This window comes from Elephas maximus, chromosome 14 (genome assembly GCF_024166365.1).
Source record: "Elephas maximus indicus isolate mEleMax1 chromosome 14, mEleMax1 primary haplotype, whole genome shotgun sequence".
In the NCBI taxonomy this organism is placed as follows: Eukaryota; Metazoa; Chordata; class Mammalia; order Proboscidea; family Elephantidae; genus Elephas; species Elephas maximus.
In genome coordinates, this window is record NC_064832.1 from 14339188 (window position 1) to 14358895 (window position 19708).

A 19708-nucleotide genomic window follows, 5' to 3' on the forward strand; every position below is an offset into this window, starting at 1 on the left:
CATCAACATCTATCACTGGCTGCAGTGTCACAGGTCACTAGGTGTCTAGGCTCAGGCTGACCTTGGCTGTCTTCTGCCCAGGCAAAGAGCCTAATCCTTCCAAGGAAATGAGGACACGTGCTCACTGGCCGACATCCTTTCTTTCATCCACACAGCAGTCTAGATGAGGGTAAAGAGGCCAGGGAGGCCAGGTGAGGGCTGAGTGTGGGGCCTAAGGCTTCTTTCCCAATCACCATGGTGACAGCCACCGGAAGGCTGGACGGAACTTCTGACGGGGACGAGTCACAAACACTCAGCCAATAGGAGAGGTCCAGCCTAACCGGCCATTTCCGCAGAGCCCTCCATTTTACCCATGGACAGACAACGGCCCCTTGCGTCTTTGGCCACAAAATCGAGGGCACCCAGGGAATAACTTCACAGTAGGCAACCCCGGATGTGAACACGTTCGACACACTGGGACAGCAGGCAGGTACCTCTTTTCCACTTATGCTGGGATATCACTAGGCAAGGCGCCCTTCCTCAGCATCTGTGGCCTCTCTGTATGTGTTCACTCAGAGGAAACTCTTCATTCTACCCCTGAGACACATCACAAGTATGAGGGGCCTGAGAGAGAGCCTAGAGATGGAACGGGGGAGGCTTCTGGCTGTACTGCTTCCCCGTGGGGACAGAATAGCAGGTAGTCTCTCTGGAAGGTCTTAGCTTCTGTTGACTGACACGCGCAATACAGTAGGGGCGGACCCTGGCCAGGTGGAGCTTGTGGGCAGATGCAACCTCTCCGGCGACGAATAATTGCGCTGCTGCTTTGTATGGTGAAAACCTCCCCCCGCCAAGGGGGATGGGTAGAGAACATTGACCCACACCCGCCAGGGGCCTTTCCTGGGACTAAAGATCCCAACTTGGTCTCAACGTCGTCACCCTCTCAACACACACCTTTCCTGCACACGTAATCCTGCCTTTCTCCGTCAGGGCCCTATCCTACCAGGAAAAAAAGCAAGCCGCTCAAAAAGGCCGATGCCAGGGAAATCGAGGAAACACTGCCAGTTTCCAAATTTTTGCTGTCTACACGTCCCCGCCTCCGGTGCAAGGCTGCCTATGTGGCCGGGCTCCGAAGGCAAGGCCGAAATCCTGGCAGCCTGGGCCCCAGCAGTGCAATGGTTGATGGACGTGGGGACACGGATGACCCGTTCGCCACATACACGAGGGATCCTTGGGCCCTTCACTGGCTCGCCATTCAGCTCCACGACGTCCACTACTGGCCCTGGCCTTTGCTGTGGCTGGTGCCCCATTAAACGTGTGCTCCGGAGCGATGTTTCTCCACCCATCACTAGCATTCTGCCACCAGGGGATATGTCAGTGTGCGAGTCACCATTTGTCACTGGCAGCAGTGTCACAAGTCACTAGACTTCCAGCTACCCGCTGACCTAGGCTGCCTTCTGCCCCAGGCAAGGTCCCGAATCCTTTATCCCAGATGCTGACACCTGGGCACTGGCGGACATTGATTTTTATCAACACAGAGGTCTGAGTGAGGGTCAGAGGGCCAGGTAGGTGAAGTGAAGGCCAGGTGGGCGGGGCTAAGGCTTCTTTGCCATCACCATAGAGACAGTCCCCCCACCGCAAGAGTGGGCGGAGCTTGGGATGGGCCTGGTGACAAGACTGAGCCAATGGCAGAGATCCGGCCCGCCAGGCAGATGACACAGGGCCCTCCATTGTGACCTATGACCCCTAGTGGCCACAGGATTTGAGCACACCCCAGGAAAGGCTACGCAGGCACAAGGGAGCCCCTGGTGCGGACTGCTTCAGGGCATTGGCAGAGCACGCCAGGTACCTCTTTCCCACTTTCCTCAGGATATCAGTAGGCAAGGCATCCCCACTCAGCATCTCTTGCCTCTCTCTGTCTCTCTCTGCTTGTGTTCCTTCTCTGAAATCTCTTCCTTCTCCCCCTTGTCACTTCACACCTTGGAGTGCCTGACAGAGGGCCTTCAGACGAAAGAACAAAGGGGGAAGGCCTCTGGCTCTACTGCTTGCCCATGGGGAGAGAAGTTCTGGTAGTCTATCTGGAAGGTCTAGAGAGCAGTGATTGATTGGGGAGCTACATCACGGGCGGACCTGGCCAGGTGAAGCTCGCTGACAAGTGGCAGCCTCTCCGGAGACTACTAATTCCGCTGATAACATTCTATGCAAATAACCAGCTGAGTGCCATGGGCAGAAAACATTGACACATACCTGCCAGAGGCCTATTCTGGGTCTGAAGAGTCCACCCTGGTCTCCAGCAACTCATCATCTCAGCACACACTTTGCCTGCACGCGTGGAAACCGCCTCTCTCCATGAATGTCTTCACCTGCTAGGAAGCACACGATGTCACTCAGCCAAAGGAGAGCACAGGCAAAGTCAACTGAAGCCCCCATTTTCAAGATTTTGCCCTCTGCTGCTCCACAGCCTCCGGTGGCACACTGCATGTGCGTCACTTCTCGGTAGACAAGGACGAAATCCGGGCATCCAGGGCCCCAGCCGTCCACAGTCTACGGATGGCGGCATATGGATCACCTCTTTGCCTCGTACAGCAGGGAGGCCTGGGCCCTAGACTGGCTCCGCTAGAGCTCCACGACCTCAGCTATTTTCCCTGACCTTTGGCCCGTGCCCTCGTGAGTGTGTCATCTCTACTTCCACTTCTCTTCCCACCACACTGAATCCGCCACCTGCGGATACCTGAGCGTGGACATCAACATCTATCACTGGCTGCAGTGTCACAGGTCACTAGGTGTCTAGGCTCAGGCTGACCTTGGCTGTCTTCTGCCCAGGCAAGGAGCCTAATCCTTCCAAGGAAATGAGGACACGTGCTCACTGGCCGACATCCTTTCTTTCATCCACACAGCAGTCTAGATGAGGGTAAAGAGGCCAGGGAGGCCAGGTGAGGGCTGAGTGTGGGGCCTAAGGCTTCTTTCCCAATCACCATGGTGACAGCCACCGGAAGGCTGGGCGGAACTTCTGACGGGGACGAGTCACAAACACTCAGCCAATAGGAGAGGTCCAGCCTAACCGGCCAGTTCCGCAGAGCCCTCCATTTTACCCATGGACAGACAACGGCCCCTTGCGTCTTTGGCCACAAAATCGAGGGCACCCAGGGAATAACTTCACAGTAGGCAACCCCGGATGTGAACACGTTCGACACACTGGGACAGCAGGCAGGTACCTCTTTTCCACTTATGCTGGGATATCACTAGGCAAGGCGCCCTTCCTCAGCATCTGTGGCCTCTCTGTATGTGTTCACTCAGAGGAAACTCTTCATTCTACCCCTGAGACACATCACAAGTATGAGGGGCCTGAGAGAGAGCCTAGAGATGGAACGGGGGAGGCTTCTGGCTGTACTGCTTCCCCGTGGGGACAGAATAGCAGGTAGTCTCTCTGGAAGGTCTTAGCTTCTGTTGACTGACACGCGCAATACAGTAGGGGCGGACCCTGGCCAGGTGGAGCTTGTGGGCAGATGCAACCTCTCCGGCGACGAATAATTGCGCTGCTGCTTTGTATGGTGAAAACCTCCCCCCGCCAAGGGGGATGGGTAGAGAACATTGACCCACACCCGCCAGGGGCCTTTCCTGGGACTAAAGATCCCAACGTGGTCTCAACGTCGTCACCCTCTCAACACACACCTTTCCTGCACACGTAATCCTGCCTTTCTCCGTCAGGGCCCTATCCTACCAGGAAAAAAAGCAAGCCGCTCAAAAAGGCCGATGCCAGGGAAATCGAGGAAACACTGCCAGTTTCCAAATTTTTGCTGTCTACACGTCCCCGCCTCCGGTGCAAGGCTGCCTATGTGGCCGGGCTCCGAAGGCAAGGCCGAAATCCTGGCAGCCTGGGCCCCAGCAGTGCAATGGTTGATGGACGTGGGGACACGGATGACCCGTTCGCCACATACACGAGGGATCCTTGGGCCCTTCACTGGCTCGCCATTCAGCTCCACGACGTCCACTACTGGCCCTGGCCTTTGCTTTGGCTGGTGCCCCATTAAACGTGTGCTCCGGAGCGATGTTTCTCCACCCATCACTAGCATTCTGCCACCAGGGGATATGTCAGTGTGGGAGTCACCATTTGTCACTGGCAGCAGTGTCACAAGTCACTAGACTTCCAGCTACCCGCTGACCTAGGCTGCCTTCTGCCCCAGGCAAGGTCCCGAATCCTTTATCCCAGATGCTGACACCTGGGCACTGGCGGACATTGATTTTTATCAACACAGAGGTCTGAGTGAGGGTCAGAGGGCCAGGTAGGTGAAGTGAAGGCCAGGTGGGCGGGGCTAAGGCTTCTTTGCCATCACCATAGAGACAGTCCCCCCACCGCAAGAGTGGGCGGAGCTTGGGATGGGCCTGGTGACAAGACTGAGCCAATGGCAGAGATCCGGCCCGCCAGGCAGATGACACAGGGCCCTCCATTGTGACCTATGACCCCTAGTGGCCACAGGATTTGAGCACACCCCGGGAAAGGCTACGCAGGCACAAGGGAGCCCCTGGTGCGGACTGCTTCAGGGCATTGGCAGAGCACGCCAGGTACCTCTTTCCCACTTTCCTCAGGATATCAGTAGGCAAGGCATCCCCACTCAGCATCTCTTGCCTCTCTCTGTCTCTCTCTGCTTGTGTTCCTTCTCTGAAATCTCTTCCTTCTCCCCCTTGTCACTTCACACCTTGGAGTGCCTGACAGAGGGCCTTCAGACGAAAGAACAAAGGGGGAAGGCCTCTGGCTCTACTGCTTGCCCATGGGGAGAGAAGTTCTGGTAGTCTATCTGGAAGGTCTAGAGAGCAGTGATTGATTGGGGAGCTACATCACGGGCGGACCTGGCCAGGTGAAGCTCGCTGACAAGTGGCAGCCTCTCCGGAGACTACTAATTCCGCTGATAACATTCTATGCAAATAACCGGCTGAGTGCCATGGGCAGAAAACATTGACACATACCTGCCAGAGGCCTATTCTGGGTCTGAAGAGTCCACCCTGGTCTCCAGCAACTCATCATCTCAGCACACACTTTGCCTGCACGCGTGGAAACCGCCTCTCTCCACGAATGTCTTCACCTGCTAGGAAGCACACGATGTCACTCAGCCAAAGGAGAGCACAGGCAAAGTCAACTGAAGCCCCCATTTTCAAGATTTTGCCCTCTGCTGCTCCACAGCCTCCGGTGGCACACTGCATGTGCGTCACTTCTCGGTAGACAAGGACGAAATCCGGGCATCCAGGGCCCCAGCCGTCCACAGTCTACGGATGGCGGCATACGGATCACCTCTTTGCCTCGTACAGCAGGGAGGCCTGGGCCCTAGACTGGCTCCGCTAGAGCTCCACGACCTCAGCTATTTTCCCTGACCTTTGGCCCGTGCCCTCGTGAGTGTGTCATCTCTACTTCCACTTCTCTTCCCACCACACTGAATCCGCCACCTGCGGATACCTGAGCGTGGACATCAACATCTATCACTGGCTGCAGTGTCACAGGTCACTAGGTGTCTAGGCTCAGGCTGACCTTGGCTGTCTTCTGCCCAGGCAAAGAGCCTAATCCTTCCAAGGAAATGAGGACACGTGCTCACTGGCCGACATCCTTTCTTTCATCCACACAGCAGTCTAGATGAGGGTAAAGAGGCCAGGGAGGCCAGGTGAGGGCTGAGTGTGGGGCCTAAGGCTTCTTTCCCAATCACCATGGTGACAGCCACCGGAAGGCTGGACGGAACTTCTGACGGGGACGAGTCACAAACACTCAGCCAATAGGAGAGGTCCAGCCTAACCGGCCATTTCCGCAGAGCCCTCCATTTTACCCATGGACAGACAACGGCCCCTTGCGTCTTTGGCCACAAAATCGAGGGCACCCAGGGAATAACTTCACAGTAGGCAACCCCGGATGTGAACACGTTCGACACACTGGGACAGCAGGCAGGTACCTCTTTTCCACTTATGCTGGGATATCACTAGGCAAGGCGCCCTTCCTCAGCATCTGTGGCCTCTCTGTATGTGTTCACTCAGAGGAAACTCTTCATTCTACCCCTGAGACACATCACAAGTATGAGGGGCCTGAGAGAGAGCCTAGAGATGGAACGGGGGAGGCTTCTGGCTGTACTGCTTCCCCGTGGGGACAGAATAGCAGGTAGTCTCTCTGGAAGGTCTTAGCTTCTGTTGACTGACACGCGCAATACAGTAGGGGCGGACCCTGGCCAGGTGGAGCTTGTGGGCAGATGCAACCTCTCCGGCGACGAATAATTGCGCTGCTGCTTTGTATGGTGAAAACCTCCCCCCGCCAAGGGGGATGGGTAGAGAACATTGACCCACACCCGCCAGGGGCCTTTCCTGGGACTAAAGATCCCAACGTGGTCTCAACGTCGTCACCCTCTCAACACACACCTTTCCTGCACACGTAATCCTGCCTTTCTCCGTCAGGGCCCTATCCTACCAGGAAAAAAAGCAAGCCGCTCAAAAAGGCCGATGCCAGGGAAATCGAGGAAACACTGCCAGTTTCCAAATTTTTGCTGTCTACACGTCCCCGCCTCCGGTGCAAGGCTGCCTATGTGGCCGGGCTCCGAAGGCAAGGCCGAAATCCTGGCAGCCTGGGCCCCAGCAGTGCAATGGTTGATGGACGTGGGGACACGGATGACCCGTTCGCCACATACACGAGGGATCCTTGGGCCCTTCACTGGCTCGCCATTCAGCTCCACGACGTCCACTACTGGCCCTGGCCTTTGCTTTGGCTGGTGCCCCATTAAACGTGTGCTCCGGAGCGATGTTTCTCCACCCATCACTAGCATTCTGCCACCAGGGGATATGTCAGTGTGGGAGTCACCATTTGTCACTGGCAGCAGTGTCACAAGTCACTAGACTTCCAGCTACCCGCTGACCTAGGCTGCCTTCTGCCCCAGGCAAGGTCCCGAATCCTTTATCCCAGATGCTGACACCTGGGCACTGGCGGACATTGATTTTTATCAACACAGAGGTCTGAGTGAGGGTCAGAGGGCCAGGTAGGTGAAGTGAAGGCCAGGTGGGCGGGGCTAAGGCTTCTTTGCCATCACCATAGAGACAGTCCCCCCACCGCAAGAGTGGGCGGAGCTTGGGATGGGCCTGGTGACAAGACTGAGCCAATGGCAGAGATCCGGCCCGCCAGGCAGATGACACAGGGCCCTCCATTGTGACCTATGACCCCTAGCGGCCACAGGATTTGAGCACAGCCCGGGAAAGGCTACGCAGGCACAAGGGAGCCCCTGGTGCGGACTGCTTCAGGGCATTGGCAGAGCACGCCAGGTACCTCTTTCCCACTTTCCTCAGGATATCAGTAGGCAAGGCATCCCCACTCAGCATCTCTTGCCTCTCTCTGTCTCTCTCTGCTTGTGTTCCTTCTCTGAAATCTCTTCCTTCTCCCCCTTGTCACTTCACACCTTGGAGTGCCTGACAGAGGGCCTTGAGACGAAAGAACAAAGGGGGAAGGCCTCTGGCTCTACTGCTTGCCCATGGGGAGAGAAGTTCTGGTAGTCTATCTGGAAGGTCTAGAGAGCAGTGATTGATTGGGGAGCTACATCATGGGCGGACCTGGCCAGGTGAAGTTCGCTGACAAGTGGCAGCCTCTCCGGAGACTACTAATTCCGCTGATAACATTCTATGCAAATAACCGGCTGAGTGCCATGGGCAGAAAACATTGACACATACCTGCCAGAGGCCTATTCTGGGTCTGAAGAGTCCACCCTGGTCTCCAGCAACTCATCATCTCAGCACACACTTTGCCTGCACGCGTGGAAACCGCCTCTCTCCACGAATGTCTTCACCTGCTAGGAAGCACACGATGTCACTCAGCCAAAGGAGAACACAGGCAAAGTCAACTGAAGCCCCCATTTTCAAGACTTTGCCCTCTGCTGCTCCACAGCCTCCGGTGGCACACTGCATGTGCGTCACTTCTCGGTAGACAAGGACGAAATCCGGGCATCCAGGGCCCAGCCGTCCACAGTCTACGGCTGGTGGCATATGGATCACCTCTTTGCCTCGTACAGCAGGGAGGCCTGGGCCCTAGACTGGCTCCGCTAGAGCTCCACGACCTCAGCTATTTTCCCTGACCTATGGCCCGTGCCCTCGTGAGTGTGTCATCTCTACTTCCACTTCTCTTCCCACCACACTGAATCCGCCACCTGCGGATACCTGAGCGTGGACATCAACATCTATCACTGGCTGCAGTGTCACAGGTCACTAGGTGTCTAGGCTCAGGCTGACCTTGGCTGTCTTCTGCCCAGGCAAGGAGCCTAATCCTTCCAAGGAAATGAGGACACGTGCTCACTGGCCGACATCCTTTCTTTCATCCACACAGCGGTCTAGATGAGGGTAAAGAGGCCAGGGAGGCCAGGTGAGGGCTGAGTGTGGGGCCTAAGGCTTCTTTCCCAATCACCATGGTGACAGCCACCGGAAGGCTGGGCGGAACTTCTGACGGGGACGAGTCACAAACACTCAGCCAATAGGAGAGGTCCAGCCTAACCGGCCAGTTCCGCAGAGCCCTCCATTTTACCCATGGACAGACAACGGCCCCTTGCGTCTTTGGCCACAAAATCGAGGGCACCCAGGGAATAACTTCACAGTAGGCAACCCCGGATGTGAACACGTTCGACACACTGGGACAGCAGGCAGGTACCTCTTTTCCACTTATGCTGGGATATCACTAGGCAAGGCGCCCTTCCTCAGCATCTGTGGCCTCTCTGTATGTGTTCACTCAGAGGAAACTCTTCATTCTACCCCTGAGACACATCACAAGTATGAGGGGCCTGAGAGAGAGCCTAGAGATGGAACGGGGGAGGCTTCTGGCTGTACTGCTTCCCCGTGGGGACAGAATAGCAGGTAGTCTCTCTGGAAGGTCTTAGCTTCTGTTGACTGACACGCGCAATACAGTAGGGGCGGACCCTGGCCAGGTGGAGCTTGTGGGCAGATGCAACCTCTCCGGCGACGAATAATTGCGCTGCTGCTTTGTATGGTGAAAACCTCCCCCCGCCAAGGGGGATGGGTAGAGAACATTGACCCACACCCGCCAGGGGCCTTTCCTGGGACTAAAGATCCCAACGTGGTCTCAACGTCGTCACCCTCTCAACACAAACCTTTCCTGCACACGTAATCCTGCCTTTCTCCGTCAGGGCCCTATCCTACCAGGAAAAAAAGCAAGCCGCTCAAAAAGGCCGATGCCAGGGAAATCGAGGAAACACTGCCAGTTTCCAAATTTTTGCTGTCTACACGTCCCCGCCTCCGGTGCAAGGCTGCCTATGTGGCCGGGCTCCGAAGGCAAGGCCGAAATCCTGGCAGCCTGGGCCCCAGCAGTGCAATGGTTGATGGACGTGGGGACACGGATGACCCGTTCGCCACATACACGAGGGATCCTTGGGCCCTTCACTGGCTCGCCATTCAGCTCCACGACGTCCACTACTGGCCCTGGCCTTTGCTGTGGCTGGTGCCCCATTAAACGTGTGCTCCGGAGCGATGTTTCTCCACCCATCACTAGCATTCTGCCACCAGGGGATATGTCAGTGTGCGAGTCACCATTTGTCACTGGCAGCAGTGTCACAAGTCACTAGACTTCCAGCTACCCGCTGACCTAGGCTGCCTTCTGCCCCAGGCAAGGTCCCGAATCCTTTATCCCAGATGCTGACACCTGGGCACTGGCGGACATTGATTTTTATCAACACAGAGGTCTGAGTGAGGGTCAGAGGGCCAGGTAGGTGAAGTGAAGGCCAGGTGGGCGGGGCTAAGGCTTCTTTGCCATCACCATAGAGACAGTCCCCCCACCGCAAGAGTGGGCGGAGCTTGGGATGGGCCTGGTGACAAGACTGAGCCAATGGCAGAGATCCGGCCCGCCAGGCAGATGACACAGGGCCCTCCATTGTGACCTATGACCCCTAGCGGCCACAGGATTTGAGCACACCCCGGGAAAGGCTACGCAGGCACAAGGGAGCCCCTGGTGCGGACTGCTTCAGGGCATTGGCAGAGCACGCCAGGTACCTCTTTCCCACTTTCCTCAGGATATCAGTAGGCAAGGCATCCCCACTCAGCATCTCTTGCCTCTCTCTGTCTCTCTATGCTTGTGTTCCTTCTCTGAAATCTGTTCCTTCTCCCCCTTGTCACTTCACACCTTGGAGTGCCTGACAGAGGGCCTTCACACGAAAGAACAAAGGGGGAAGGCCTCTGGCTCTACTGCTTGCCCATGGGGAGAGAAGTTCTGGTAGTCTATCTGGAACGTCTAGAGAGCAGTGATTGATTGGGGAGCTACATCACGGGCGGACCTGGCCAGGTGAAGCTCGCTGACAAGTGGCAGCCTCTCCGGAGACTACTAATTCCGCTGATAACATTCTATGCAAATAACCGGCTGAGTGCCATGGGCAGAAAACATTGACACATACCTGCCAGAGGCCTATTCTGGGTCTGAAGAGTCCACCCTGGTCTCCAGCAACTCATCATCTCAGCACACACTTTGCCTGCACGCGTGGAAACCGCCTCTCTCCACGAATGTCTTCACCTGCTAGGAAGCACACGATGTCACTCAGCCAAAGGAGAGCACAGGCAAAGTCAACTGAAGCCCCCATTTTCAAGATTTTGCCCTCTGCTGCTCCACAGCCTCCGGTAGCACACTGCATGTGCGTCACTTCTCGGTAGACAAGGACGAAATCCGGGCATCCAGGGCCCCAGCCGTCCACAGTCTACGGATGGCGGCATACGGATCACCTCTTTGCCTCGTACAGCAGGGAGGCCTGGGCCCTAGACTGGCTCCGCTAGAGCTCCACGACCTCAGCTATTTTCCCTGACCTTTGGCCCGTGCCCTCGTGAGTGTGTCATCTCTACTTCCACTTCTCTTCCCACCACACTGAATCCGCCACCTGCGGATACCTGAGCGTGGACATCAACATCTATCACTGGCTGCAGTGTCACAGGTCACTAGGTGTCTAGGCTCAGGCTGACCTTGGCTGTCTTCTGCCCAGGCAAGGAGCCTAATCCTTCCAAGGAAATGAGGACACGTGCTCACTGGCCGACATCCTTTCTTTCATCCACACAGCAGTCTAGATGAGGGTAAAGAGGCCAGGGAGGCCAGGTGAGGGCTGAGTGTGGGGCCTAAGGCTTCTTTCCCAATCACCATGGTGACAGCCACCGGAAGGCTGGACGGAACTTCTGACGGGGACGAGTCACAAACACTCAGCCAATAGGAGAGGTCCAGCCTAACCGGCCATTTCCGCAGAGCCCTCCATTTTACCCATGGACAGACAACGGCCCCTTGCGTCTTTGGCCACAAAATCGAGGGCACCCAGGGAATAACTTCACAGTAGGCAACCCCGGATGTGAACACGTTCGACACACTGGGACAGCAGGCAGGTACCTCTTTTCCACTTATGCTGGGATATCACTAGGCAAGGCGCCCTTCCTCAGCATCTGTGGCCTCTCTGTATGTGTTCACTCAGAGGAAACTCTTCATTCTACCCCTGAGACACATCACAAGTATGAGGGGCCTGAGAGAGAGCCTAGAGATGGAACGGGGGAGGCTTCTGGCTGTACTGCTTCCCCGTGGGGACAGAATAGCAGGTAGTCTCTCTGGAAGGTCTTAGCTTCTGTTGACTGACACGCGCAATACAGTAGGGGCGGACCCTGGCCAGGTGGAGCTTGTGGGCAGATGCAACCTCTCCGGCGACGAATAATTGCGCTGCTGCTTTGTATGGTGAAAACCTCCCCCCGCCAAGGGGGATGGGTAGAGAACATTGACCCACACCCGCCAGGGGCCTTTCCTGGGACTAAAGATCCCAACGTGGTCTCAACGTCGTCACCCTCTCAACACACACCTTTCCTGCACACGTAATCCTGCCTTTCTCCGTCAGGGCCCTATCCTACCAGGAAAAAAAGCAAGCCGCTCAAAAAGGCCGATGCCAGGGAAATCGAGGAAACACTGCCAGTTTCCAAATTTTTGCTGTCTACACGTCCCCGCCTCCGGTGCAAGGCTGCCTATGTGGCCGGGCTCCGAAGGCAAGGCCGAAATCCTGGCAGCCTGGGCCCCAGCAGTGCAATGGTTGATGGACGTGGGGACACGGATGACCCGTTCGCCACATACACGAGGGATCCTTGGGCCCTTCACTGGCTCGCCATTCAGCTCCACGACGTCCACTACTGGCCCTGGCCTTTGCTTTGGCTGGTGCCCCATTAAACGTGTGCTCCGGAGCGATGTTTCTCCACCCATCACTAGCATTCTGCCACCAGGGGATATGTCAGTGTGGGAGTCACCATTTGTCACTGGCAGCAGTGTCACAAGTCACTAGACTTCCAGCTACCCGCTGACCTAGGCTGCCTTCTGCCCCAGGCAAGGTCCCGAATCCTTTATCCCAGATGCTGACACCTGGGCACTGGCGGACATTGATTTTTATCAACACAGAGGTCTGAGTGAGGGTCAGAGGGCCAGGTAGGTGAAGTGAAGGCCAGGTGGGCGGGGCTAAGGCTTCTTTGCCATCACCATAGAGACAGTCCCCCCACCGCAAGAGTGGGCGGAGCTTGGGATGGGCCTGGTGACAAGACTGAGCCAATGGCAGAGATCCGGCCCGCCAGGCAGATGACACAGGGCCCTCCATTGTGACCTATGACCCCTAGTGGCCACAGGATTTGAGCACACCCCGGGAAAGGCTACGCAGGCACAAGGGAGCCCCTGGTGCGGACTGCTTCAGGGCATTGGCAGAGCACGCCAGGTACCTCTTTCCCACTTTCCTCAGGATATCAGTAGGCAAGGCATCCCCACTCAGCATCTCTTGCCTCTCTCTGTCTCTCTCTGCTTGTGTTCCTTCTCTGAAATCTCTTCCTTCTCCCCCTTGTCACTTCACACCTTGGAGTGCCTGACAGAGGGCCTTGAGACGAAAGAACAAAGGGGGAAGGCCTCTGGCTCTACTGCTTGCCCATGGGGAGAGAAGTTCTGGTAGTCTATCTGGAAGGTCTAGAGAGCAGTGATTGATTGGGGAGCTACATCATGGGCGGACCTGGCCAGGTGAAGCTCGCTGACAAGTGGCAGCCTCTCCGGAGACTACTAATTCCGCTGATAACATTCTATGCAAATAACCGGCTGAGTGCCATGGGCAGAAAACATTGACACATACCTGCCAGAGGCCTATTCTGGGTCTGAAGAGTCCACCCTGGTCTCCAGCAACTCATCATCTCAGCACACACTTTGCCTGCACGCGTGGAAACCGCCTCTCTCCACGAATGTCTTCACCTGCTAGGAAGCACACGATGTCACTCAGCCAAAGGAGAACACAGGCAAAGTTAACTGAAGCCCCCATTTTCAAGACTTTGCCCTCTGCTGCTCCACAGCCTCCGGTGGCACACTGCATGTGCGTCACTTCTCGGTAGACAAGGACGAAATCCGGGCATCCAGGGCCCAGCCGTCCACAGTCTACGGATGGCGGCATATGGATCACCTCTTTGCCTCGTACAGCAGGGAGGCCTGGGCCCTAGACTGGCTCCGCTAGAGCTCCACGACCTCAGCTATTTTCCCTGACCTATGGCCCGTGCCCTCGTGAGTGTGTCATCTCTACTTCCACTTCTCTTCCCACCACACTGAATCCGCCACCTGCGGATACCTGAGCGTGGACATCAACATCTATCACTGGCTGCAGTGTCACAGGTCACTAGGTGTCTAGGCTCAGGCTGACCTTGGCTGTCTTCTGCCCAGGCAAGGAGCCTAATCCTTCCAAGGAAATGAGGACACGTGCTCACTGGCCGACATCCTTTCTTTCATCCACACAGCGGTCTAGATGAGGGTAAAGAGGCCAGGGAGGCCAGGTGAGGGCTGAGTGTGGGGCCTAAGGCTTCTTTCCCAATCACCATGGTGACAGCCACCGGAAGGCTGGGCGGAACTTCTGACGGGGACGAGTCACAAACACTCAGCCAATAGGAGAGGTCCAGCCTAACCGGCCAGTTCCGCAGAGCCCTCCATTTTACCCATGGACAGACAACGGCCCCTTGCGTCTTTGGCCACAAAATCGAGGGCACCCAGGGAATAACTTCACAGTAGGCAACCCCGGATGTGAACACGTTCGACACACTGGGACAGCAGGCAGGTACCTCTTTTCCACTTATGCTGGGATATCACTAGGCAAGGCGCCCTTCCTCAGCATCTGTGGCCTCTCTGTATGTGTTCACTCAGAGGAAACTCTTCATTCTACCCCTGAGACACATCACAAGTATGAGGGGCCTGAGAGAGAGCCTAGAGATGGAACGGGGGAGGCTTCTGGCTGTACTGCTTCCCCGTGGGGACAGAATAGCAGGTAGTCTCTCTGGAAGGTCTTAGCTTCTGTTGACTGACACGCGCAATACAGTAGGGGCGGACCCTGGCCAGGTGGAGCTTGTGGGCAGATGCAACCTCTCCGGCGACGAATAATTGCGCTGCTGCTTTGTATGGTGAAAACCTCCCCCCGCCAAGGGGGATGGGTAGAGAACATTGACCCACACCCGCCAGGGGCCTTTCCTGGGACTAAAGATCCCAACGTGGTCTCAACGTCGTCACCCTCTCAACACACACCTTTCCTGCACACGTAATCCTGCCTTTCTCCGTCAGGGCCCTATCCTACCAGGAAAAAAAGCAAGCCGCTCAAAAAGGCCGATGCCAGGGAAATCGAGGAAACACTGCCAGTTTCCAAATTTTTGCTGTCTACACGTCCCCGCCTCCGGTGCAAGGCTGCCTATGTGGCCGGGCTCCGAAGGCAAGGCCGAAATCCTGGCAGCCTGGGCCCCAGCAGTGCAATGGTTGATGGACGTGGGGACACGGATGACCCGTTCGCCACATACACGAGGGATCCTTGGGCCCTTCACTGGCTCGCCATTCAGCTCCACGACGTCCACTACTGGCCCTGGCCTTTGCTGTGGCTGGTGCCCCATTAAACGTGTGCTCCGGAGCGATGTTTCTCCACCCATCACTAGCATTCTGCCACCAGGGGATATGTCAGTGTGCGAGTCACCATTTGTCACTGGCAGCAGTGTCACAAGTCACTAGACTTCCAGCTACCCGCTGACCTAGGCTGCCTTCTGCCCCAGGCAAGGTCCCGAATCCTTTATCCCAGATGCTGACACCTGGGCACTGGCGGACATTGATTTTTATCAACACAGAGGTCTGAGTGAGGGTCAGAGGGCCAGGTAGGTGAAGTGAAGGCCAGGTGGGCGGGGCTAAGGCTTCTTTGCCATCACCATAGAGACAGTCCCCCCACCGCAAGAGTGGGCGGAGCTTGGGATGGGCCTGGTGACAAGACTGAGCCAATGGCAGAGATCCGGCCCGCCAGGCAGATGACACAGGGCCCTCCATTGTGACCTATGACCCCTAGCGGCCACAGGATTTGAGCACACCCCGGGAAAGGCTACGCAGGCACAAGGGAGCCCCTGGTGCGGACTGCTTCAGGGCATTGGCAGAGCACGCCAGGTACCTCTTTCCCACTTTCCTCAGGATATCAGTAGGCAAGGCATCCCCACTCAGCATCTCTTGCCTCTCTCTGTCTCTCTATGCTTGTGTTCCTTCTCTGAAATCTCTTCCTTCTCCCCCTTGTCACTTCACACCTTGGAGTGCCTGACAGAGGGCCTTCACACGAAAGAACAAAGGGGGAAGGCCTCTGGCTCTACTGCTTGCCCATGGGGAGAGAAGTTCTGGTAGTCTATCTGGAACGTCTAGAGAGCAGTGATTGATTGGGGAGCTACATCACGGGCGGACCTGGCCAGGTGAAGCTCGCTGACAAGTGGCAGCCTCTCCTGAGACTACTAATTCCGCTGATAACATTCTATGCAAATAACCGGCTGAGTGCCATGGGCAGAAAACATTGACACATACCTGCCAGAGGCCTATTCTGGGTCTGAAGAGTCCACCCTGGTCTCCAGCAACTCATCATCTCAGCACACACTTTGCCTGCACGCGTGGAAACCGCCTCTCTCCACGAATGTCTTCACCTGCTAGGAAGCACACGATGTCACTCAGCCAAAGGAGAGCACAGGCAAAGTCAACTGAAGCCCCCATTTTCAAGATTTTGCCCTCTGCTGCTCCACAGCCTCCGGTGGCACACTGCATGTGCGTCACTTCTCGGTAGACAAGGACGAAATCCGGGCATCCAGGGCCCCAGCCGTCCACAGTCTACGGATGGCGGCATATGGATCACCTCTTTGCCTCGTACAGCAGGGAGGCCTGGGCCCTAGACTGGCTCCGCTAGAGCTCCACGACCTCAGCTATTTTCCCTGACCTTTGGCCCGTGCCCTCGTGAGTGTGTCATCTCTACTTCCACTTCTCTTCCCACCACACTGAATCCGCCACCTGCGGATACCTGAGCGTGGACATCAGCATCTATCACTGGCTGCAGTGTCACAGGTCACTAGGTGTCTAGGCTCAGGCTGACCTTGGCTGTCTTCTGCCCAGGCAAGGAGCCTAATCCTTCCAAGGAAATGAGGACACGTGCTCACTGGCCGACATCCTTTCTTTCATCCACACAGCGGTCTAGATGAGGGTAAAGAGGCCAGGGAGGCCAGGTGAGGGCTGAGTGTGGGGCCTAAGGCTTCTTTCCCAATCACCATGGTGACAGCCACCGGAAGGCTGGGCGGAACTTCTGACGGCGACGAGTCACAAACACTCAGCCAATAGGAGAGGTCCAGCCTAACCGGCCAGTTCCGCAGAGCCCTCCATTTTACCCATGGACAGACAACGGCCCCTTGCGTCTTTGGCCACAAAATCGAGGGCACCCAGGGAATAACTTCACAGTAGGCAACCCCGGATGTGAACACGTTCGACACACTGGGACAGCAGGCAGGTACCTCTTTTCCACTTATGCTGGGATATCACTAGGCAAGGCGCCCTTCCTCAGCATCTGTGGCCTCTCTGTATGTGTTCACTCAGAGGAAACTCTTCATTCTACCCCTGAGACACATCACAAGTATGAGGGGCCTGAGAGAGAGCCTAGAGATGGAACGGGGGAGGCTTCTGGCTGTACTGCTTCCCCGTGGGGACAGAATAGCAGGTAGTCTCTCTGGAAGGTCTTAGCTTCTGTTGACTGACACGCGCAATACAGTAGGGGCGGACCCTGGCCAGGTGGAGCTTGTGGGCAGATGCAACCTCTCCGGCGACGAATAATTGCGCTGCTGCTTTGTATGGTGAAAACCTCCCCCCGCCAAGGGGGATGGGTAGAGAACATTGACCCACACCCGCCAGGGGCCTTTCCTGGGACTAAAGATCCCAACGTGGTCTCAACGTCGTCACCCTCTCAACACACACCTTTCCTGCACACGTAATCCTGCCTTTCTCCGTCAGGGCCCTATCCTACCAGGAAAAAAAGCAAGCCGCTCAAAAAGGCCGATGCCAGGGAAATCGAGGAAACACTGCCAGTTTCCAAATTTTTGCTGTCTACACGTCCCCGCCTCCGGTGCAAGGCTGCCTATGTGGCCGGGCTCCGAAGGCAAGGCCGAAATCCTGGCAGCCTGGGCCCCAGCAGTGCAATGGTTGATGGACGTGGGGACACGGATGACCCGTTCGCCACATACACGAGGGATCCTTGGGCCCTTCACTGGCTCGCCATTCAGCTCCACGACGTCCACTACTGGCCCTGGCCTTTGCTGTGGCTGGTGCCCCATTAAACGTGTGCTCCGGAGCGATGTTTCTCCACCCATCACTAGCATTCTGCCACCAGGGGATATGTCAGTGTGGGAGTCACCATTTGTCACTGGCAGCAGTGTCACAAGTCACTAGACTTCCAGCTACGCGCTGACCTAGGCTGCCTTTTGCCCCAGGCAAGGTCCCGAATCCTTTATCCCAGATGCTGACACCTGGGCACTGGCGGACATTGATGTTTATCAACACAGAGGTCTGAGTGAGGGTCAGAGGGCCAGGTAGGTGAAGTGAAGGCCAGGTGGGCGGGGCTAAGGCTTCTTTGCCATCACCATAGAGACAGTCCCCCCACCGCAAGAGTGGGCGGAGCTTGGGATGGGCCTGGTGACAAGACTGAGCCAATGGCAGAGATCCGGCCCGCCAGGCAGATGACACAGGGCCCTCCATTGTGACCTATGACCCCTAGCGGCCACAGGATTTGAGCACACCCCGGGAAAGGCTACGCAGGCACAAGGGAGCCCCTGGTGCGGACTGCTTCAGGGCATTGGCAGAGCACGCCAGGTACCTCTTTCCCACTTTCCTCAGGATATCAGTAGGCAAGGCATCCCCACTCAGCATCTATTGCCTCTCTCTGTCTCTCTCTGCTTGTGTTCCTTCTCTGAAATCTCTTCCTTCTCCCCCTTGTCACTTCACACCTTGGAGTGCCTGACAGAGGGCCTTCACACGAAAGAACAAAGGGGGAAGGCCTCTGGCTCTACTGCTTGCCCATGGGGAGAGAAGTTCTGGTAGTCTATCTGGAACGTCTAGAGAGCAGTGATTGATTGGGGAGCTACATCAGGGGCGGACCTGGCCAGGTGAAGCTCGCTGACAAGTGGCAGCCTCTCCTGAGACTACTAATTCCGCTGATAACATTCTATGCAAATAACCGGCTGAGTGCCATGGGCAGAAAACATTGACACATACCTGCCAGAGGCCTATTCTGGGTCTGAAGAGTCCACCCTGGTCTCCAGCAACTCATCATCTCAGCACACACTTTGCCTGCACGCGTGGAAACCGCCTCTCTCCACGAATGTCTTCACCTGCTAGGAAGCACACGATGTCACTCAGCCAAAGGAGAGCACAGGCAAAGTTAACTGAAGCCCCCATTTTCAAGATTTTGCCCTCTGCTGCTCCACAGCCTCCGGTGGCACACTGCATGTGCGTCACTTCTCGGTAGACAAGGACGAAATCCGGGCATCCAGGGCCCAGCCGTCCACAGTCTACGGATGGCGGCATATGGATCACCTCTTTGCCTCGTACAGCAGGGAGGCCTGGGCCCTAGACTGGCTCCGCTAGAGCTCCACGACCTCAGCTATTTTCCCTGACCTTTGGCCCGTGCCCTCGTGAGTGTGTCATCTCTACTTCCACTTCTCTTCCCACCACACTGAATCCGCCACCTGCGGATACCTGAGCGTGGACATCAACATCTATCACTGGCTGCAGTGTCACAGGTCACTAGGTGTCTAGGCTCAGGCTGACCTTGGCTGTCTTCTGCCCAGGCAAGGAGCCTAATCCTTCCAAGGAAATGAGGACACGTGCTCACTGGCCGACATCCTTTCTTTCATCCACACAGCGGTCTAGATGAGGGTAAAGAGGCCAGGGAGGCCAGGTGAGGGCTGAGTGTGGGGCCTAAGGCTTCTTTCCCAATCACCATGGTGACAGCCACCGGAAGGCTGGGCGGAACTTCTGACGGGGACGAGTCACAAACACTCAGCCAATAGGAGAGGTCCAGCCTAACCGGCCAGTTCCGCAGAGCCCTCCATTTTACCCATGGACAGACAACGGCCCCTTGCGTCTTTGGCCACAAAATCGAGGGCACCCAGGGAATAACTTCACAGTAGGCAACCCCGGATGTGAACACGTTCGACACACTGGGACAGCAGGCAGGTACCTCTTTTCCACTTATGCTGGGATATCACTAGGCAAGGCGCCCTTCCTCAGCATCTGTGGCCTCTCTGTATGTGTTCACTCAGAGGAAACTCTTCATTCTACCCCTGAGACACATCACAAGTATGAGGGGCCTGAGAGAGAGCCTAGAGATGGAACGGGGGAGGCTTCTGGCTGTACTGCTTCCCCGTGGGGACAGAATAGCAGGTAGTCTCT